A 22,464-nucleotide genomic window follows, 5' to 3' on the forward strand; every position below is an offset into this window, starting at 1 on the left:
AGCTAACTCTAGCTAAATTGAGGAGAAAGGGAATTTATTGGAAAGATATTCTGGCTCACAGAATGTCCTGGAAAGCTACAGAACAAGGCTCAGAATCAGTTGGGATTTTTGGAAAGTCAGTGGCCCAGAACCAAAGCCAAGGTGATAAAGATACTGTCCTGGGATCACTGCTCTCGGCAGACATAGATGCTACCACCCTTTTCAGAATGACTTCTGACCTCTCCCTACCTTTTTGTGCCACTCACTTTAGGGGAAAGGCCTAGGCTGAACATTGGCTTGGTTATCCCAGCATAGGTCATATGCCTGTGTTCTTGCTGCTGGTTCTGAAGAGCAAGGCTCTGGAGGCTGCAGCTTCCCCAGTGGCAGGCAGAACTCTGCCTCACATTGGGACTCATGCCAGGTACCTGAAACCAGCAGAGGGGGGCGCACAGGCTGGGTGGACAAGTGTCCCCCATAGAACTTGGAGCCCATTCTTGTCCTCAGACTGGGATGGTTGGGAAGTACTGGTTGTGGGTGAGGGAGACAAGGACATACCCCTTGGGCCACTGACAATTTCCCATCTTGATCTTAATCTCTTTAGATAGCTTTCCAAATCTTTAGCCTCTAGCTGAGCTGTAGGATTCTTATATGCTCTGGAGATCTGAGCATATCACTAGCAATTGGTTTTCTTCTCTGGAATCTGAAGTATTCCAGTGGATAATTCGGCATCTGGAGCCTTCTGGCACATTTGATTTTGCTTGGAAAACTTCATTGCTGCATGCAGCCAGTGAAGCCAAAGCTTGGCACTTTCTAGTTAATGGGTAGTTACTAGAATTCTGTCCCTCTCTCAAGGTTAGGTGAGACTCACAGGGCCAAGGGGTGTTTGGGAGGTTCCACCTTGTTTTTCAGACTAAAGGCTGGAGTTTGACTTCTGGTTTGTTTGCAGAACAATAGAGGTCCTGGTGCCCAAGCTGCTTAGGTCACTGGAGAGGTGGGCACTGCTCCAGTTCTGAAGATGTCACAGCTTCCTGAGACACACATCCTTTAGCCTGAGAGAGCTAAAGGAACTAGGGTTTTGTTTGCCTGAGCTGTCAGCGTCACCTGTTACATTCAGATTTCTTGCCCAGGTTTCTCATTAAAAAAAAAAAAAAGTAAGCTCTAGCCCCACTTCTTGTCCTTAGATCACCAGGCTGCATCTCTCTGAAGCAAGGGCACCTTGACTGAAAAATGTGATTATTCAGTTCCAATGACCTTAGATTAGTGAAACAATTTCCTTCAAAACCAAAAAAGGGAAATGGAGTTTTGAATTTGCCTGCTCTTGACCATGGTGACTGTAGTAGTCTAAGACTTTGCCCCTGGTGCCTTGAAGTAGGGAGCTGCTTCCCCATGGAGCTGGGAGTGCCATGGGCTGGTTTCTTGCAGCCCTGGACTGGAAGCAATTACTGATGCTGAGGCTTAGGAACCAATGCAGGGCCAGGATGGCTCTTGGGCTGGGGAGGCAGGGGTGTTCCTGGCCAGTGTTAGCTCTGGCCTAATTTACATTGAATGTGCACATTTGTATCCAGATGAAATAAATTATCTTAAGAGTAACATTAATGCAGAAATGAAGTCTCAGAAGACCCAAGTTATTCTATTAAAACACAGCTTTGGTCGTGTCACCCTTAACAACCTTTGAGAGCTGCCCACATCCTGCAGGAGAAACCCCACCTTCCTCAGAATGGCACCCAAGGCCATTGTGTGAGCCCCAGCCCACCCTCCTGGCTTCTTCCCCTGCCTCCTCCCTCCCCCAGCACAGTCCCGGACATACTTTCACTCCTCTGTGCATTTGTTCTTCGTTACCTCTGCATGGAATTCCCTCCTGCCCCTTTCCTCTTGCCAGATATCCCCAGGGCCAGCCAGAAGTCACCTGCATCTGCACTCTCCTCCTGAGCCACCACCTTTGCATTTCTGCCATTGAATGTGCTCACTATGGGATGTTTGAGTTAGATGCTGGTATGCCTGGCATCTTACTGTCCTGGAACTGTGCCTGGAACACAGTGAGTGTCCCAGAGTGGGAACTGTAAAGGCAGCCTGAGGGGATGTAGGGTGCAGTAGGACCCATGCTTAGGTAGATAGGTAGCTTGGAGAGCTGTTTTTTTTGCAGAACAACTCCCAGCCTGCCTTAACACCTGCCCCTTGGTGATTCTGTTTCTTTGAGCCTCCCAACAAGACCTTGGTGAGATAGGAAGGGGATTTGGGGACACAAAACCTAGTAACAGGCCTTGCTCGTTCTGAGGAGGACTCTGAATGGACTCTCTGAGAAGGCATCTGTATTGAGGAGCTGTCTAAATGTGGCAAAGACTTCCCTTCCCACCCTGAAGAAGAATAAATCCTAGCTGCCCTTAGAACACCCTTCAGCTTTTAGCCCCGGCACTGTTTGCTGGCTTTGCACTGAGAACGAGTCAGCAGACCATGGGAGGAGACAGAGATGGGGCTCTTTCAAATGAAAGCCCTGTTCAGTCTGGTCACGAGGCTGTCAGAGCAGCCTGCAGCTCTTCCTGTTGGACAGTGGAGAGGAACAGATGCTCTTGACAGTGACTTCAGGGTACAGTTCAAGCTCCAAAGTGCAAATAAAATGAGGTGGTTAGAACACAGGGGTTCTTCATCACTGAAATTCTGCAAGCCTGTGAACAGAGCCTGGCAGGTGGTGTCTTCATTGTGCCTCACAGTGGGACTTGGAGGCCTTGCAGGTCCTGTGTGAATAGTGCTGCTTAGTGAGTACTGTGGGGAGCACCTTTTTTGACTTTCTTTCTATTTTGGTGGACTGGGGTTTGAACTCGGGTTCACACTTGCAAAGCAGAGTGCTCTACCACTTGAGCCACACCTCCAGTCCATTTTACTCTAGTTATTTTTAGAGATGGAGGTCTTACCAACTGTCTGCCTGGGGCTGGCCTCAAACTGCAATCCTCCTGATCTCAGCTTCCTATGTAGCTAGGATTACAGGCATGAGCCACCAGCACTTAGCTGGACTTTCTTTCCTAAAAGTCTTTTCTTAAAGCTGAGGTACCCCTAGGGCAGGACTCACATGTCCATGGGCCATCTAGGCCACTGGTGAGTGCCCAACTTAAGTTGTTCTCAAGACATGTTTCTAGAACCTAGAAGCATATGATATTTCTGGAATCCCTGTTGGGAACTCACCAATATGTGTCTTTGTTCTTGGCTCCTGGAAGATCAGCTCAGGTGGAGCCTCGATGGTGAGTGGGGGGTGGGTTTGATGTTCAGACAAGGTGTTGATGTATTTTAGGAGGACCAGTATGTGGACTCTGCCTTTTTTTTTTTTTTTTTTTGGTGTGGGGGGGAGGAGGGGTGGGGCATGGGGATTGAACTCAGGGCTCCTGCTTACCAGGCAAATGCTCTGCCATTTGAACCATTCCTCCAGCCCCCAACCAGTCTTTTTGCTTTTAATTTGTTTTGTCAGATAGGGTTTAGTGTTACCTTTGGCCCTGATTCTCCTACCTCCACCTCTCTAATAGCTAGGATTACAGGTGTGTACCATCACGCCCTGCCCTGCCTTTATTTTATTTTTCTCTCCATAAGGCCTACTCTCTCTCCTCAACCCATCTCAGTCCTCTAACTTCCTACCCACATCTTTCTGTTTTCTTTCTTCATCTCCCCACAACAAATCAATTATGCTACTTCTAATAGACATTCAATCATAGAGTGTTACTCAGATGCTCATGTCACTGGGAGGTGGGAAGAGTGCATTTTAAAAGTAGAGCCATACAGGAGGGTCCTGGTTTCACTCCCCAGCAACATACAGAAAGAAAGAGAGAGTGAGAGAAAGGAAGAGGAAAGAAGGAAGAAAGGAAGGAAGGAAGAGAGGGAAAGAAGGAAGAAGGAAGGAAAAAGTATACCTTGGTTATTGGGAGTGGGAAGTGTTGTCAGGAAAACTTCTTTGGAAAATAGACAATTCAGGTGACTCACACAGAGCAATATACATCTAAAAATGTAGAACTTAAAGCTGTAAGAACATGCTAATTTCCTGTTACCTGTGAGTGTTACTCTTGGGAATTAATTCTAAGGAAATAGTTCTAAAAAGGAAAAGAACTATAAGCACAAAGATATTTCTGGCAATGTTGTTTAAAATAGCAAGAAAACTGTTACCCCCTCTTTGTTCTACATGGCTGCATCATTCATGACCCTTGGATTCCAGAGTATTGTGGCCCTGTTACATTAAGATGAAGATGATATTAATTCATGGGAAAATGTTGATGAATTTTGATGAAATATGTATCTGTTTTGTACTTGATGTGTGCAAAAAATTGGGTGCACCAGCCATAGATTAAAATGGCATAGTGTACATACTAGATTTAGGTGAAGAGGCTATGCATGGAGTAGCTGTGTTTGAAAGTGCTTTGGTAAAAATACAGTATAAGGCCTTTTTTAAAACAAGGCCTTAACATCAAAGAGTTTGGAAATGAGTAGGAAGGAGGCTGGAGAGGGACTTCAAACTTCCCATCTGTTGCCACCAGGAAGACCAAGCCAGTCTGTCTTACCAGCCACTGTTGCTGTATGCTGGAGCTGGGGCCTTCAGATTAGCCTGACTGCACTGCCTTGCTAACCATATAACTTTGGGGTTCACAGTGCTGGGGCATGTGACCCCAGGTGACCTCAACCCCAGAAGATGATTGTTCACACCTGGGTTTCCAGGGAACCAGCCAGAGAGCTGAGCATAGAGCCCTTGAGGTCCTGAGCCACCCACTCACCGGCAGGTCCCAGCCACAGCAGGAGGAAGCCAATTCTCTCTTTTGTAGTTCCCAACAGGCAGCAGGAGGACATGCTTTGCAAACTGACCTCCTGCAGCGCAGCCTCACCCAGGTGGGGCCCTTGTGAGGTAGTGTCTTGGGTGTGTCCGTTGTTGCACATATTTTCGCAGTGAATTTAGACTTGTTCCTTAGTGCTGGGCTCATAAAGCCCCCAAATTTATCCAGTCAACTTCTGGCTTAACAGTCAGGGTCATCTGACTCTCCATGAGCTCTACCGGGACAGGCAGCTGTAGAAGTGGCCCTATGACTGAGTAGTCAACCCATTGATCTCCTTGTCATATCCGGGTATCTCTGAACCTCAGGTGCCGGGTGAATGGCTTTCTTACCCACAACTCCCTCTTGAGTTAGCCTCTGTTTATAGCCTTTTAAGAGTGGGGAACTGGCTAGGTGCTGGTGGCTCATGCCTGTAATCCTAGCTATTCAGGAGGCAGAGATCAGGAGGATCGGGGTTTGAAGCCAGACTGGGCAAATAGTTCTGTGAGACCATATCTTGAAAAACCCTTCACAAAAATTGGGCTGGCAGAGTGGCTCAAGGTGAAGGCCCTGAGTTCAAATCCCACCCCCCCTCCAAAAAAAAAGAAAAAAGCGTGGGGAACTTTGTTGTCATGTAAAATATCTGTTTGGAGAGTCTTTGCTTGTTCTTCTCCTGTGACTATCCCAAGAGAACGACTGGGAATGTGACCCCAATGGGAAATGGAGACTCCTTGGTGTTGTTTGGAGTCCTGGGGTGGGTGGAGGCTAGAAAGTTCTGGGTGTACCTTGAATGGGCAGGTTAGAGCTTGCTAAAACAGAAGCCACTGCAACAGGGTATGTGTGGAGAGATGCAACAGGGTATGTGTGGAGAGATTTGCAGGTCCAGCTGAGGCCCTACATATTTTAAGTACATATTCACTAAAAGAAAATTCCAGAACTTTCAAAGATTTGGAGTTTTTTGTTCTGCTATCAGATTGAGATAGGACCTTCTGGCTGGAGGTTTGCCAGGGTCAGAGTGTGGGTTCAGGGCTCACTGGGCTGCTCAGGAGGGGTACCCAGACCTGTTTCATGTCTTCTAGGACAAGCAATGCTTGTGTGTATGTGTTCAGAGTGGGGTGGAGGCTATCCAGTGCTTCCATAGAATATGGTGCTCATTCCTAGATCCTCTGGCTCCGTCCTCATCCTGTGGTGACATGGAGCCTAGTTCTGGTCATGGCTGGTGACTGAATACTAACCGTCATGGAATCTAAGTAACTAGCTATCTTCTTGAGCTCAGGACCCAAGCTCATCTCAGTTCCCTAATTTAGAGACCACGTGTGTGCCCCAGGGTTATCGGCAGCTCAATTTTTTGAAGCTTGAAACACATTTCCATAGAAACAATGCTATAAATGGTGGTTGGGTTCCTAGGCTAGCCCACAAAGAGCCCTTATAACACCTCAGAAGCTGCTGAAATAAGGTATTAGTAAAATTGAGAACGCAAGTGCAGCAGTGGGAGCTCGCACCCAAGATGTTAGAGGTTAAATGGTGTGGGCTTATTTAGGTAACTTTTGTTTCTTCCATGAGAGGTGTCTTTCAGAGTCCTCCAGATAAGGGGAAGCTCTGGGGCCCTTCTGCCCACAGTGATAACCCCTTGTCCCAATTTGCATTCCTTCTCTTGTCCTAATGAAACCAGGTGTCTGGACTTACCTGCTCCCAAGGACCCTGGACGGGGGTATTTTTATGATGAGAAAACCCTGCTTGGTGGCCCTTACATCAGGATCTAGATCAGGTTGTCTTAGTAGTCTATATAGTCTTTATTGTTGATTAAGCTATCTTCGTCAACCTGACAGAGTAAACATTACACCCTAACAATTTACACTGTTTAGAATTCTCTTCTGATTACCTCTAATGGACCTGTGAAGTTTTGACATAGTTTGTGAATCCACCTTACATATTTCTTTGTGCTGATTTTGTCACCTCACATGATTTTGTCAACTGGTTTCATTTTTGTCCATTGGTTTCATTAGATTGTTCTATGTATTGAGCCCATTGGAGTTCATTGTTATTCTATCATACCATATGATAATCTGAATGGATTTCAATGTTTGGTTCTACAGACAGACACTATGATCTTCCTTTGCAAAAGAACTCTTTTGTGTGGTATTTTGGTATATTTTCATGGGAGATAATCTCCTAACTGTAATGATCTAGTCAGAGCCATAGACTCTTGCAACTCAGCGCCAGATCACACTCCAGAAAGACTTAAACAGCTTCTTGTAGCACGGCCATGTGTATTTAACTATTCCCCCATAGCCCTGCCAACAGCAGCTTTCTTGTCTTATTTATTTATTTTCAAGGTGACTCGGGGCCATAATGAGACCTTAATGGTGTTCCAATTTGCATATCCTAAATTGCTGCTGAGACTGTACATTTTTCTTCATGATGATTTGCTGTTTGTGTTTCCTCATGTATCAAACCCTGCTCATCTCCTGCAACTCCAGAGCCTCCTGCTTGCATTTATCTTCATGAGCTCCTCTCCTGTTGGGAAACACAAAGTCCTCCCTCCCTGGGTGGAACCCAGGGGCCCACCCCTCACCTTCTAACTCATCCCTACACCTGTCTAGTTCACTACCCCAATGACTCTTGTCCTTAGCCCTCTGACTACTGGCCATTGCCTACAAGCTATGGACACTGGAGGGAGTTCAGGGGACTGGAGACTGAAGACAGGAGGTTGAAGGGAGACAGGACCATTGTCTGAGTGGTTCTTGAAGGAGGTTCACAAGAGCTTAGATAATGAGCTCACAGCGTGGTGGACTTTGCACTGCAGGACAGTACCCAGGATGTCAAGGCCCAGCTACAGCAGCAGGAGCAGCAGCAGAATACCATACACCATTGAACCTAAGGAGCCATTGATTATTATATTCACCATTATTTTATGTATATCTAAGAAAGAGAAAGTACTGCTAATTAAACCATACATGCAACCTGGGTATGGTGGTGCAAGCCCAGCTACTGTGACCTCCTTGGAGGGAGGCTGCTGAGTCTGGGGACTCTCCCCACCACCTGTCAGGGCTGGAGAGGACACTAGAATGCATCTGCTCTAGGGTCATGCACTCAAAGGCTATCAGGGAACAGAGAGCATGAAATGACAGAGGCTGGCACAGTGTGATAATAGATGGTAGTGACCCATGACCTAGGAAGGGGTAAGACCAGCAGAAAATTAGGATGTTGAGTCACAGCCAAGTGCCACTCCCCTCAAAGTGCTATTCAGCTCCACCTCCAGGTAGGAAGGCTCAATGTGGCTCAGTGTTCCACAGTCACCCTCTCTCTCTCAAATTCCTGACATTTAGTTTAAGTCTTCTGATTTCAAAAAAATGTTGTCAGTAAATTCAGTTAAAAGAAAACACAATATGGGTCAAATAAAATAAGCCTGTGAGAGAGAGTGACTTATTGGGCTCCAGTCTGTGACCTCTGATTTTATTCAACTTCCTAATTTGGGAAACACAGGCCCAGAGAGGTATCCTTTGTGATGTAGCAGAGAGAAGGAATCAGAGTCCAGGTCAAATTCCATCTGTATGACCTCAGAGAGTTGTTTAACCTTTTTTGAACCTCGGCTTCCTTACCTATAAAATAGGGGTAATGGCTTCCTGCCAGGGACTGGGTGGATCCAGTAGACTTGTACCATGTCAGGCGTGTAGTAGAAACTTGATTGATGTGTTAGGTAGGGTCTGTGTAGGGTCATCCCAAAAATTAGAGGAAGAACCAGGACTAGAAATCTGCTCACATGACTCTCAGTCTAGGGCTTGTTTTACATCATATAGGCCTGCTTTCAGGGAAGTTTCTGGAGGTGTCTGGACACAGGAGTCCTTCTTATCCCTAGGAAATTGTAGGTCATTTTATGAGAGCTTGAGTGCCAGACAGCTACTGAGCTTAGATAATGAGTTCACAGCTTGGTGGACTTTGCACTGCAGGATCCAGTACCCAGGATATCAAGGCCCAGCCACAGCAGCAGCAGCAAAATACCATACACCATTGAACCTAAGGAGCCATTGATTATTATATTCACCATTATTTTATGTATATCTAAGAAAGAGAAAGTACTGCTAATTAAACCATACATGCAACCTGGGTATGGTGGTGCAAGCCCAGCTACTTAGGAGGCTGAGACAGGAAGATCCACTGAGCCCAGGAGTTCATGGCCAGTCTGAGATACAGAGTGAGACCTCATCTTACACACAAAAAAACAGAAACAAAACAAAAAACCCCAAACATGCTATCCATTATAAGAAGCATCCATGATACCTGAGATGTTAAAATGAGGAAAACATACATATTAGAATTGATGAACTAGAACAGCAATAAGAGAAGTAGTAATGATCTGTTACTTTTTATTGATTACTTTAAGTTTTCATATAAATTGTTTCATTCATGCATTTATCACAAGTATTCACTGAGCACCCATCATGTGCAGGCCCTGTGTCAGTACCAGGTATGCCAAAGTGAGGAAGATCTAGGTTGTGCTCTTGAGGAGTTCTGATTCCAGGCGATGGTATGCTATGCCTGAGACAGTTCAGCAAGCAGAGCAGAACAGTGTGCAGGCAGTGGAGTAATGATAAACAGAGGATGCCATGGATGTTTAGGGGAGAGAGTGGCTGTTTGGATCCTTAGGAGCAGAGACCAAGAAGAGGTTTGGGTGCCTCGAGTTTATTTAGGAAAGGAAGCAGGATACAGAAACAGAAATAGCTAAGCAAAGAAGGAAATGTTGTAGCTGGAGGCCATGGGGAGCACTGCTGCATGGATTGCTCCCCCCCATAGAATCGGTCCCACCAAAGGCTCCCTTTGGGAAGGGGCCACAGATAACCGAAGATGATGCATCAGCTGAGTAAGGAGATGAAGGGCTCTAACACTGCATCCAGCACCCTTCCTCTGCTTGGAGGAATTAAGAATAGCTTCTGGAAGAGCTGCTGTGAAGCTCTAGACTGCTGGGAAGCCTGGGTGTGGGGTTTACCTGCAGATCAAGGAAGAGGGAGGAGGTGCATGAGTGAGGCATGAGAGTGAGAAAGCAGGTATCTTGGGGAACCTCAGGTTGTGTGTCTGTGTTGGGCTGGGGCTGGGAAGTAGGGCAGAGTCAGATGGTGCCAGGAATGAAAGTGCCTAACAGTCTGGTTAACAGTCCCAGCTTTATGCAGTAGCCATGGGAGTTACTGAGGAATGAGCACTCTGGTGGCAGGGTGGACAGTAAAGTGTGCAAGAGTAGAAGCAAGGAGATTAGTCAGGAGATGAGGAACAATGATAGCCAGTATGGATCAAAGACTTGAAATGTGTGTCAGACATTTTTAAGTTCTTATCATCCTCATTTTGCAGACAAACCAACTTGAGTGGTTAAGTAACTTGCTTAAAATCATCAAGGTAGTGCTAGCCAAGATTTGGACTCAGGTCTTAGCCTGTGTTCTTAACCTGTACGTGTACATGAAAATGAATTTTGGATTCTAGTCCATGACTTATCAGTATGCTTTTGTTTTAAAAATAATGCTTTGCTTTAGTGCATGCCTCATTGTACGCACTGGGTCTTTGGAGATCCCATTCCTCCTGACCCACTGCCACAATGTAGGGAAGCCAGTTCTAGAAATCAGTCAACAAGGGAGTCTGCACAAGGACTGGTTGTGCAGAGGCTATGGGCCTGTGCTAAAGTGGGGCCCTCCGGGAAGCTGGCAGCTCTTGTTCTGTGAAGAAAGGGTCTTTCTGTCCCATGGCCCTGCTGGCCTGCCCTCCCTGGCAGCCACACCTGTTTTGTCCTTTTCCCTACACCCAGCCAGACATCTTTCCCAGAGTGACAGCAGCAACTGGGGACATCTACAGAAGCTCCCTCCCAGATCTGACAAAGGCACTCAGAACCTGGCTTAGCCTGCAGGGGAGAAAGACTGGGGAGGGGCAGGTGGGAAGGCAGAAGGATGCAGACAGCTGTGGGCTGGTGTGGCAGGCATGGCCCTGCACCAGAACAGGTGAAGTAAACTTGAATTGAGGAGGAGGGTCCCTGAATTCTCAAGAGTAAAAAAAATGGGACTTCTCAGCGCATAGTGGCTTAACTCAGAGACTGGAGTGGTTTTGAGCTCCCTCAGCAGGACCTGGCAAGAAGGGGCAAGGAGAAGGCACCATCATCAAAGGGGTCCCTATTCAGCCCAGGAGGGCAGCACTGTGGAAAGGCGTAGTGGAAAGTACACAAAGGGCTGGGTGGCGAGAGCAGCCTTGGGGGCGCACCTCAGATGTGACACTAAGTCCATTTTGGAAACAGTTTGAGCCAATAGGGCCTTTTAAAAGAAAAAAAAAAATCTTGCCTTGGGAGGATGAGATACAAAGAAGTAACAATTGTAACCTCTTATCCATATATAGCATGATGCAGTTGTAAAGCTTTTTTTTTTTTTTTTTGTCCATTTGATCTTCTCAGGTTACCTAGAAGGTGGGTACTCTGTCATGGTGCATCTGTTACAGGCCAAAAAAAAAAATGAAGCTCACAGAGGCCTATTGACAACTGTCCTAGGATCACTCAGTAGGTTTGTTTTAGACAGGATCCAACCTCAGTTCTGGTTCTCTGTTCTTTCCACAACTTTCTCTTTCTTCTGTTGTAACTGTAGGCAACAAGGTCTTAGGAGCAGTGCTTTTATTCTGCAAAGGGAAATGACAGTAGAAATACAAGCACATAGGGACATAAGGAACCCAGCATTGGGGACTTGGTATGCTCCCAAGAGTAGTTGTTTTCCCAATTCCTCACTTTAGTAAAGGTTGATTGTTCACTTAACACAGACCATGTGTGCCGGCCTCCGTGGAAAGGTACTGATAGAGAAGGGACATAGAAAAAGGATAGGAGTGCAGGTATGGGGCCTGGGACAAGAAAATGCTGCTTTTAAATAGTGAGCAATGGAAGCAGAAAGTTAATGGAGCCAAGTGGGTGGATGGTGAGACCCTGGCTTTCTTGGAAGTTTTTATTCTTTATTACAGTTTTATTGAGATATAATTCACAGGCCATAAAATTTACCTTTGGAAGATTTTAATGATCTGGGGTGGGTAACAGTGGGAGGGGAAAGATATAAGGAAAGGGTGTAGGAGTGTGAATATAGTGGAAATATTATGTAGTCATGTGTGAAAATGGAAAAATGAGACCTGTTGAAAGTAGTCTTAAGAATGGGGGGAGGGGATAAAGGAGACTGATGGAGGGGGTGAATTTAAGATGTATTGTGAGCAGTTTTGTAAATGTTACAATGTATCCATAGTACACCAATAATATGATAATAAAAATAAATTAAAAAAATTAAAAAGACAATGCCGCTTTTAAAAAAAAAGAAAAATGCTCTGGACACTGGTGATAACCACTCTGGGCAGTGCTGGACCACTCTTAGCAGAGTCTGGAGAGCTGATGCAGTCACAGGAGACCTCTGTAATGCCACACTGTACCCTCAGTTGGACCCAAAGTTTGGAAACCTGTCCAGGGTGCTCTGCTAGGGCGCTATGCTTCCTGGAGTGTTTCTCAGCAGATACCTCTTGGGAACTAGAGCTCTGTACTCCTCTCTTCCCTGCAGTTTGTGTAGAAGGGAGATAGTGGACAAAATAACATTCTATGGGTAAGGTCTCAAGAATGTCTCCTCACTACCCCAGGCCCAAAAGATCACTTTCTTGGTGGCTCCAGAGGCTTGTAGAAATGGCTGAAGCTTCTAAAACCAAAACTTTCACTTCACAAGTCACTGATTCTGCACTGTCATATCTGCAGCAAGATTGACCTCCAGGGCTTTCCCGGAAAGGCCTCAGCTTCCTTTATACCTCCCCATCTTCCCGTGTTGGGAGGCAGGCTTCCCCTCCTGTCAAGGGGAGTCTGTTTGGAAGTCTTGAGCCTTTCTATCCTGCACATCCATGTGTCCTCTTTCCTCCTTCTCCTCCTTTCTGAGGTGGCCCAAATTTAGTTTAGTTGAGGTGAAGCAGTGTGCTGCTTCAAGGTGAGCAGGGCTCACTGACTTTGTTTCTCTTGCCACCTGCCTCTACTCCCTGTGCTGCTCTTGGGCCAGGCCACACAGCTGGTCTGGGAAGGGAAGAGGTCCTGGCAGGACAAGGCTGAGCACTGCTCTTTGGAGTGGCTCCCACTTGTTCCTTGGAGGCTGGGTCCTGGCTCCATGGTGGCAGGCTCTTCTAGGAATGTGCTCCCCAGCTGGGTTTTCTGGTTGGTTGGGAATGTTCCTGGGCTGGTCTGCACTCTCCCAGGGGCCCCCTCTGGTCTGGCCCCAGGCCAGCTGCAGGGGCTGGGCCCTTAGGGAAGTCAGGATGGTTACAGGTCTACAGAAGAACCTGACGGTTCTCCAGTGGGCACTGGAGACTAAGTGGCATTGCTTTTGTTTTCCTCACTTGGATATTCTGTCAGCAGAAGGGAAGAAACCAGGCAAAGTGAAAAAACAAAACAAATCTTTACACCTAGCCTCAACAAGAGTCCTAAGACTAGCCTCCACTTAGGGGCCTGTGTACCTGAGCACTCCAGTCCCAGAATAAAGCAATTGCTCAACTGCCTTATTCCATGGGAGACTGGAGAAGTGATAGATGATGACTTATCCTGTGGCCTTGTGCTAGTCACATAACCTCTCTATACCCATGTTCTCAACCATCAAATGAGAGGGAGAAAACTCTCTCACAGTTGTTCAGTGGCTGTATGGGGAAGTGCTTTGAGACTTGCCAGGAACAATTCTGTCATAGTGGATGCTAGATCTGGGAGTCTGGACTTTTCTTTGCAAAAGGGGGTTTCCCAGGCTTCTCCATTCACTTTTTACAATTACAGAATCATGGATAGCAAACTGGAAGGTATTTTAAGAGGTCATTTGGTCTAGTCCCCTGGCATAATTATTGGTATTTTGTAGCTAAGACTGTTTTTAAGTGATCATTAGTTTGACATATCTGTCACAACAGGACAAATAAGCCCTTTTCCTCTGGGTGAGGTGTGACATCAGGTGCATATAGATGCTCCAGCCAGCAAAAGATGGAAAGCCATGTCCCTTAGGAGCAAGTGTAAGTTTTGCAGGGTTTCTAGGCAGAAGGGCCCATGTTGTCTGTCATCCACTTCCTAGTGGGGTGAAGGCCCAGACCCTGCAGACTGGGGCAAGGGTGGGGAGGTGGAGTGAGAATCATATTCTTTGCCACTCTTCTCTGGAGAAAGCAGGGATGTACCTGACTCTTTGGACTGGCCACAGGGGAAAGTGGCTACAATAGGACACAGTGTATTCTTTGGTGGTTTTTCCTTCAAAGGAAAATCTCCTCTGACTCATCCTAAAAAGTAACAAGGAAACTCTGAGCTACATGGAGGAGCCCAGCCCCTTAACTTGACTTTCCTCTAGCCTTGTAAGACCTTAAATTCTTAAACTGAGCTGCTGAAATTATTGCCCATTTTCTGCCAGTTGGGCAAAGAGGCACCAGGGCTTGGACCAGAAAATTATTGGGGGCTATTTAAGGGAAAGCAGGGGGACATATGGGCATGGAGTGAAAGGCTTCCCAGCTCTGGCCTGAAGTTGCTAGAATTCAAAGAGCTTTTCATCGCCTAAGTGATGGCCATCATGTAGGTCCTTTATAAGGGGCTGAGACCCGTTTCTCAGTAACCTTTACAAACCACTGGGAGGCTGATGAGCCAGAAAGTGAAATTCACTGAAGTGGTTAATAAAGTGCCTTGGAAAGGTAATGATTTTCCGTATTCACAACCAGAGTTTTCTTTGTGGAAGAAAGCGACCAGTGCCCTCTCCACCGACACACACACACACACACACACACACACACACACTTTCCTCACACACACACACACTTTCCTGGCAGGCCCGATGGGTTTCCAAACATTTCGTCACCGTCTCCTCCTGACCTTGGTGTGCAAGGAACTAGCCGGGGGCCTGTTGGTTCCAGCAAAGCCATTGGGGACGCCGGCCTGAGTTGGGGGAGGGTGGCTACAGATTCAGGAGTTGAGGTGAGGTCTGCTGGAAATCCCCAGCCCGGGCAGCCGCCGGAGGTTTAAAGCCGCCTTCCTCTGCCTTATTTGGTCGCAGGAAGTGGGCGGCGCCGGGCCTGCTGGCGGAGAGGCGGCCCCGAGACAGTTGTGCTGATGAAGTGGTAGAGCTGGTTCCTGCTCGCCGCCGTGCCGCGCGCGCCGGCCAGCAGCTGGGCGCTCCGCGCTCCCAGCCTCTAGTTGTGCAATCCTTTGTAGCGCGCCAGAGTCCTCCTCCTTCGCTGTTGCCTCTCTCTCTCTCTCTTTTTTTTTTTTTTTCAAGCTGTGAGCTCAACCGATGAGTCAGAGCCGTGCAATCCTGACACTGCATCGCAGGACTGGGGGTGACACGAAGGGAGGGAGAGCGCTCTCGAGGCGGACAGTACGGACGCGGGGCGCTCAGAGACTCAGGGGTGACAGCCCGCGCGTTCCGCCTGGGCCCTACAAGCAAACTTCCCAGTTTCGGGAGGCGCGGGCTGGCGGAAACCCCGCGATCGTCGTGGGAAGGCGACGGCGCCTGTTTGTTTTTAAAATCAGGCAGTGCGTGCAGGCGGCTGGAGTCCCGGAGGCGACTGAAGGCGGCGGCCCGGGGCGGAAGGGGGGACTGCCGAGGCCGGAGCTCAGACAGGAGTCGGGTAAGTGGCGCTGCCCGGTCGTCGGCCGAGGCCTGCACACAGCCGAGAGCAGCAAAGGGACCTCGGGCGGCGCGCAAGCGGTGACCGCTCGTCCCGCAGGCTGCAGCTCTGCAGGCGCGGCCCTGAGCCGGGGCGCGAGGCCGCGAGGACCGCCGCGCGCCAACTTCTGCGGCCTGGGCGGCGGTGAGAGCGGGTGCGTGTGGACGTGCGTGGGCCGCCGCAACCCGCCCCCGCGCGGCCCGCACTCAGTGCCTGCAGCTGCGGGTGCAGCGCAGCCCCGCCGTGTTTGTGCAGCTACGCAGCTCGCGCGCGGCCCCCGCCCACCCAGGCGCGGCCCCGACTGGAAAACCCTCCCAAGCCTCCCCGCCCGCGGCTGCTCCTCCTCCGCCGGAGCGAAACGTGGTGTCCGCAGGGACCCGCTGGCGTGACAGAGCTCAGGCCCGGGATGCGAGACGAGGGGCTCACGAGCTGCGAGGACTTGGCACGAGAGTCCTCTTCCTCTTCCATCGTGCTTGGGAAAGCGTGCTTGGGCACTGTGTCCGCGCCGGCACTTTGAGGGGGGGGGCAGAGGTGCAGCGGTGGGCAGAGAACTGGGCCAAGTGCAGTAGAGGCCTAGACTGGAGCGCGGGGCGCGGGCGAGCGTACAGCCGCCTCACCCCGCGCACTCCGGCACTGCTGGCGCACCTCAGACCTGTCATCCGTCTCGCCCGCCCCCGCATGTCCGCGCCACAGTGGCCCGCCGAGCCCGCGAGGCGCCTCGCCGGGTGCTGTGTTGCTTGGTGCCAGTGGGGAACGCTGGAACCTGGATTCGTCCCGGCAGTCCATGTGGCCAGCTTGGTGGAGATAATAACCTCCACCCCGCACACTGACATAGACTGGAGCGTGTGCACCTCTCGGGGTCCCCACCCAGGCCTTGGAGTAAGGGCCTCGGGGAAGCCGAGGAATCTCGTGAGCCCTGGGGCTTTCAGGTCTCAGCTCCAGGGCATATCTCGAGGAGGTGCCTGCCACCCAAAGGGGAGACACACCACTGAGCGGTCCAACCTATCCTGTGGTGTGTGCTGCAGGAGAGATGAAAGGGGAAGTTACTCGCCCCATTTAAAACTTTGTTGGCCACAGCTTTGGTGGCTGTTTCCTGCTTGCACGATCCCGCTTTGGATTTGGGTGCCAGGCAGTGGAGCCTCACTTGAAGGCGGCGGGATGGGGGAGCAGTGGCTGGCCCTGGAGGCCTTTGTGGCACGTGTTTGCCGGGGGATCCCTTGTAGGCAGCTGTGGCCCAGGAGGGGAAAGGGTGTCTGTCTTCTTCCAGTAGGGGGAGCCTGGCCTGGAGGTCTGGATTGTCCTGTCCATGCAGCTTAATGAGGTCTGGTGAAGGTGGAAGATTTGTAGCTCTGAGGAGAAGCCACTCCAATATTGGGGGGGGGGGGGGGAAGGTCGAGTAAACCATCAGTCTTGCTCCAGTGCCTCCCAGTGAAGGTGAGGTACATGCCTTTAGGATAAGAGAAATGCATCTTTTCCTCAGGTGTTGTATGGCTTCAGAACCAAAAGAAAAGGTCAAACCTTCCCAGGTTGAAAACATACGTGTTCTTTCTTTCCTGCTGCTCTGTAGTGAGTAAGGTTCAATTACTGTGATAAACCATCTCATTGCATGGCCCTGGTTTAGTCTCCTCTCTAATTGGATTGGCTTCTGGCTGGTTTCTGTGGTCTGTGTAGCTCCTAGGGGACAAAGGGGTAAAGAACCTGGAGGATGCTTCCTTTCCCCTCCCCCCCCCCCATCTTGTTCTGGGACAGCCTACTTGCTTTCAGTGTGGTCACTTCAAGACTAGGCAGAACCTCATTTCCTGTGGCTCTATTATCCCCCTACCTCACTCCAGGAAAGAGTGTCCTTGAAGTGTCCACAAGGATGAGAGTTTAACTTTTAAACGTGTGATTTAAAAATAGCCCCAAGTGTTTGACTCTATGGGCTGCTGCTTTTAATAAATGAAAGGAAAAAGAGGCAACGTGGCTGTTCAGTGAAGACCTCTGGAAGAAGAGGGGAGAGGGAGGAGGTTGGGGGTGCTCCAGGCATAATGTTCTGGAAGGGGAATGGCCCAGTCCAGGAATCTTTGGCAGTTAGGTCTCCCAGAAGAAACCCTTGCTCATGGCAACGTGGAACTGGCCACAGTGGCTGGGGGACTCCTTATCCTTTTAGTCCTGTTTGAAATGTCACTGCTGAAGGCCTTAGCCTTCTGAATACTGATTGTCACCTTACATATTATTTGTGCATATGCTGCAGCAGGGTGACCAAAAACATAGACTCAGAGCTAGTCTTTCTTTGTATCTCCTTCATAGAGTTGCTGTCAGGAATCTTGAGTTATTATACACAAGACGTAGCCTCTGCTCTAGTGTAAGCTCTGTGTTGTTCCCACAATGCCTGCACATGTGCTAAGCATGTGACTACCTCTGTAGTCACAGCTCCTTGAGAGACTGAGGTGGGAGGATCACTTGAGCTTCTGAGTTTGAGGCTAGCCTGGCTACATGGAAAGACCCTGTCTCAAAAAAAAAGAAAGGGGGCCTATCATGTGAGAGCCTGCTGCTGGAATATCTTCACACTGCACCATTAGTTTCAAAAGGATAAGTCCACTGTGAGTGATTCTGGTGTTAGTGAATCAAGTTCCTTTAGCACTGCCTTATTGCTGGGCTTCTGGAGCTTGTGACCTCAGAGTGAAAGAGTTGTGTAGACTCCTGACTGGGGATCTGCTAAGCTGGACATTTCCTTTGGCCAGGTCAGGTTGGCATCCTTCCAGTAAGTGTGTACGTGTACCAGTACAGGGGCAGCTATGGGGTTCTATTCTTTCCTGACTCACTGCAGCCTGCAGGAAAGGCAGCCAGTGGTCACGTTTGGTTGGAGGAATTGCTTCTGCATGTTGGAACTCTGACTGTATGGGGCTAAAGGAAATTGCATGCTGGGCTGGGACTAGGTGGAGTATGCTGAAATCCCCAGTTCTTACTAAGGGATCTGTATTTGCATTCAAAGCAACATCAGGATACTGTGATACTGTGAGCTCATTTTATGAATCAGAATCATTACAGCATAACTGCAGTGTTGGAAACTGCTCTTTGGAATCCAGATCACCCTCACTCCACCCCTACCACACGCACACTAACATGGGCTCTCACAGTCACATGCCTGGGAGCACTTAACAGTTAGAGGGGGCATCAATTCAAATTCCAGAACCACCAAACAAAACTTGTCCACACCCACTTCTGCCCCCACACTCAGAACACCATTCCTGGATGGTGTGTGGACATCACCCTAGCAGTGACTCTGAAAGAAGCTTGGCAAGTGCATGCATGAGAATGAAGCTTGGGCAGACCCAGGTTCATACTCCAGCTTCTTCACTTGCAATGTGGCTTTGGGCCTTGCTTAACTTCCTGAGCCTTGGTTTCCTCCCCGTAAAATGGGGAGGATAATAGTATGGTTGCTGTGAAGGTTAAACAAGATGCATGCAAAGCGACTAGCACATAGTAGGTATTCAACAGATGGTAACGGTCATTTCACTAGATCCAGCTCCTGTTTGCCTTTTGCTCCTATGAGGGAAGAGGAAATGAAGGGTGTCCTGCTTGTGGTAGGAAAGCTGAGTCCAAAACCACTGAGGCTTGTATAAATGAAGCTCATTTTCTAACTCCCTAGCTCTGGGCACGACATCCACTTCCCGCTAGATGAGCCTAGCCCCTGGTGCCTGTGCACCTTTGCAAAGGACTCTGTCCCTGGAGACGAGGGTTAAGGGCTCAGCTTCTCAGAGATCAGATTGTTCTCTGGGGAACCTACCCTCCCAGGCCCCAGGCTGAACTGCTCACTTAGTTGGGAGGTGCTTTGTCAGCCAAGAAAAATGTCCCCTTGTCTTTGCTTCACTTGAAGCCTCCCAGTGTGCATAGATGGAGGTTTGAGCGGAGCTGGGATGGGAGTTCTCCTACCAAAGACCATTTTGACTCCTCTTCCAGTTGAACTAGGAGCAGGGATGAGGGGAACACCAAGGTGTTATGTAAGAAGAAAGTTGCCACTTGCAGAAAAAAGCTGAGGTTTTGCTGGGTGGGGGGTGGGGAGTCTCTTTGCAGGAGGCGATTACTGGCTGTGGTTTGTGGGAACTGGTGGAGAGGAGTGGGACTAGGGGCCTGAGGCTTCCCTGGCAGCCGTGTTGCTCTTACTATTCCTGGAACCAAGCCTCTGGCTGAGCTGTGGCCAGCTGGGAAGGTGCTCCCTGTTCCCTCTGCCTTTCTCTCCAGCCACAGGGAGCTCTGGTGAAAGTGTATTTTCCAGGCACTGCTTCTTCCTTCAAGTCTCAAGGAGGAGGAGGGAGCAGCCTGGGTGAGGAGCAGCCTGGGTGAGGCTTTCCTCTGAAGCAAAGAGAGGGAAGTACATTGGGCTTGCAGCCAGAAGGGGGTTCCCTCAGGCCACCCAATTTCTTTGGGGGCAAATGGGGTCTAGAGAGGAAGGAATGCTGTGAGGGAATTTGGTCCTCAGCTTTTTCCCATAGGTAGGCAGGCAGAGGTCCCAATTTGGCCCACTGTTGTCAAAACATACCAGTTCTCTGGACGGGAAGGCCCCCGGAACTCAGAAAGGGGCTGAAGTGGTAACTTGCAACTCTAGAGTGCAGACTGGCTGGCCCTTCAAACTCCTCCTCCCAGCCTCCAGCATCTTCAGGGGCAAGCACTTGGCTTTTCAACTGACCTTGCTCCTTCTGAGGTCTCAGCTGGCCCTAGTTCATAGTCCTGGGCACAAAGCACTGGAAAACTCTGGGACATCTAGTCCCATTCCTTCACTATCATAAGGAGAAGCCAAGAGACTGAGTTGGTTGATGTTTCACTTTCACCGTGGGGGAGATGGAGAAGGCCACCTTGAGGGGAAAGAGGGCCTGTGCCCTGCCCAGCTGGGATCATTGCCCCTCTCAGTTTGGAAATAGGGAGGGCTGCTGCAGTGCAGGAAGAACCCAGAGGAATACTGTCTCGGCTCCTGGGCGTGGCTCAGCTCAGCTCTCAACTGGCTCCATAGTTATTTGTTTGTGTGTGTGAGCCCTGTGGTTGAGACACTGGATCTGAGCAAAAACAGAAGTACCACACTATGTCAGCTATGCAGTGTGCAGACTGGGCCTTAAAAGGGACAGTAAGGAGAGGAAGAAAGGGGGCAGAGGCCTCTCTGTATGGTGGCTGCTGGTGCTCTTTCTGTTCCTACCACAGGCTTGCACATGAGCGTAAAGTCCTTCCATATTGCTAGCAGCTGCCTTTCCTTGCTGGCTCTGGGCAGAGGAGGTGCCAAAAATAACCAGGCAGGCACTTCCATTGTGGGACATTCACTGTGATGGCCTTTGGGCAGTCATGCTTGCTTTCTGCAGCCCCAGTGTCTCTGTTGTCCCTGCTCCTACTTCCTGTGGCCACCCTTCCCCAGCCTCCCTCAGGCGATGGTGCAGTCCCTTTTATTGCTCTTAGAGTGAGCCCAGAAGGCTGGTAGCTCATCCTTGTCTGTGGCCCTGGAAGCACTGCCAGTATTATCTGGAAAATACTCTTGCCCCACTGTGTCCCTGAAGTCCCTGCTGGCACCACTGAGTCCAGAGGAGGACTGTGCTGTGTGTGTGCTCTGGAATTCTTTCCAGCCTTCTCTCCTGGGTTTGTAAGCCAGATGCCTTGTGTGCCCGCAGAGCCCAACACTATTGCTGGAACTCCTTGTTTCCTTGTCCTGCTCAGGCCTGGCTAGCCCTGCTCTGCCAGCCATGGAGCTGGAAGAGGCATACCATTCATTTCCCCCAGGGTGTTAAAGACTGCTAGCATGTCTGACTACCCCTGCTCAGCCAGCAAGGGGGGAAGGAAATCACATTTACTGAGTGCTTACTTTGTGTGAGGCACTTCATCTATATATTACCTCATTTAACCTCTCAATAACTGTAAGACAAAACTATTAATGCTCATCTACTGATAAAGAACCCGAGACTCACAGAGGCTGGTGATGGGAAAGGCCAGCTACACCTTCTGTCTGACACTTCTTACCAAGAAGCACCACACTTCTGACTGTTTTCATGGGCAGGAAACAGTGCTTTACTATTGGAATGAAGTATTGATGGTAGGAATTTGTGCATCATTCGACCACATGGTAAGGGAGAGATTTGGGGTTGGGAAGGGTGGGGAAGACCTCTTTGTGCTTCCCTCTGGAGACACTTAGCAGCCAGAAACCCAACCTAGAGGCCATGTTGCCAAGCTATGGGACTGGGGATTCATACCTGGCCCAGGGATTGCTGGACCTGTCACTCGTGCATGGAAGGAATAGAAAGGCTTGATTTAGGACCTTCCAAATATCTCCTTCTGTCCAAATGCATCCCAGCCTCTGCAGTCCTGAGAGCCGTAGGCAGGGGGTAGGTGGGATCTTGGGTGTCCCTGGCCGCAGAGATTGACCCTGGGGCCTATCATTCCTGTTGGGTTGGCCCATGTCCCAGAGAGCCTGGTTGGTGTGTACTTGGGGCTTAGGCTGAATGCTCTGCCGGTGCCTGGTATGCTGTGCCAGAGGCCTCTGGGTGTATTTCAGGAACAATAAAGAATAAATCAATATAGGAGAAAAGGCCCTACAGCAGCTGCTCAGAGACTGGAGAAATGCAAGGAATGTGCAAACATTTGGCAGAAGTCCTGCATCTTGACCAGGGCATGAGAAAGGGCCTGATGCTGCCTAGATGGTTGGGTAAGACAGGCAGCTCTCTGAGCCCACTTTGTAGCTCTTCTAGGAGTCTCTAAAGAACCATTCTGGGAACCCTCTTCTACTGGCTGCAAATTTTTGTGCTTCTTGGTCACTAGCAGCATTGGGGAGCTATATCAGCTTCATTCTTTATTCATATCCAAAACCAGCAGACACCAACTCTACACCTCCACCTCTACCCCTGGCTATCAGGTAGGTCTTAACTCTTTCTAGAGTTGATCAGGCAGGAGAGCTTGGGCTAATGAAGGCTCTTGAACCCATAAATCAGACCCCTGCTCCACTTTCCTGTGGGGGAGGAGATGAGCCAAATAAATGTCAAGGAACTGATGTTAGTGCCAAGTCTGAGGGAGTGCCAAGTGTAAGAACATCCACCTGGGAGCC

The 22,464-nt window shown here is 49.4% G+C and overlaps 1 protein-coding gene across 4 annotated transcripts in view; it reads left to right on the top strand.

Moving 5' to 3' along the window:
* Positions 1–22,464, top strand: part of Mideas (mitotic deacetylase associated SANT domain protein) — a 68,147-nt gene that overhangs the window by 10,109 nt on the left and 35,574 nt on the right. For 2 of the 4 annotated variants that reach the window (XM_074067577.1, XM_074067579.1), the window contains exon 1: positions 14,878–15,368. The exons of 1 other annotated variant lie outside the window; for it this stretch is intronic. The gene's annotated coding sequence lies outside the window, so the exon portion shown is untranslated. Of the gene's footprint in view, positions 1–14,875; positions 15,369–22,464 lie in introns of those variants that run through there. One more of the 4 variants, XM_074067580.1, reaches the window with a different exon arrangement.

Source organism: Castor canadensis, chromosome 3 (assembly GCF_047511655.1).
Source record: "Castor canadensis chromosome 3, mCasCan1.hap1v2, whole genome shotgun sequence".
Classification (NCBI taxonomy): domain Eukaryota; kingdom Metazoa; phylum Chordata; class Mammalia; order Rodentia; family Castoridae; genus Castor; species Castor canadensis.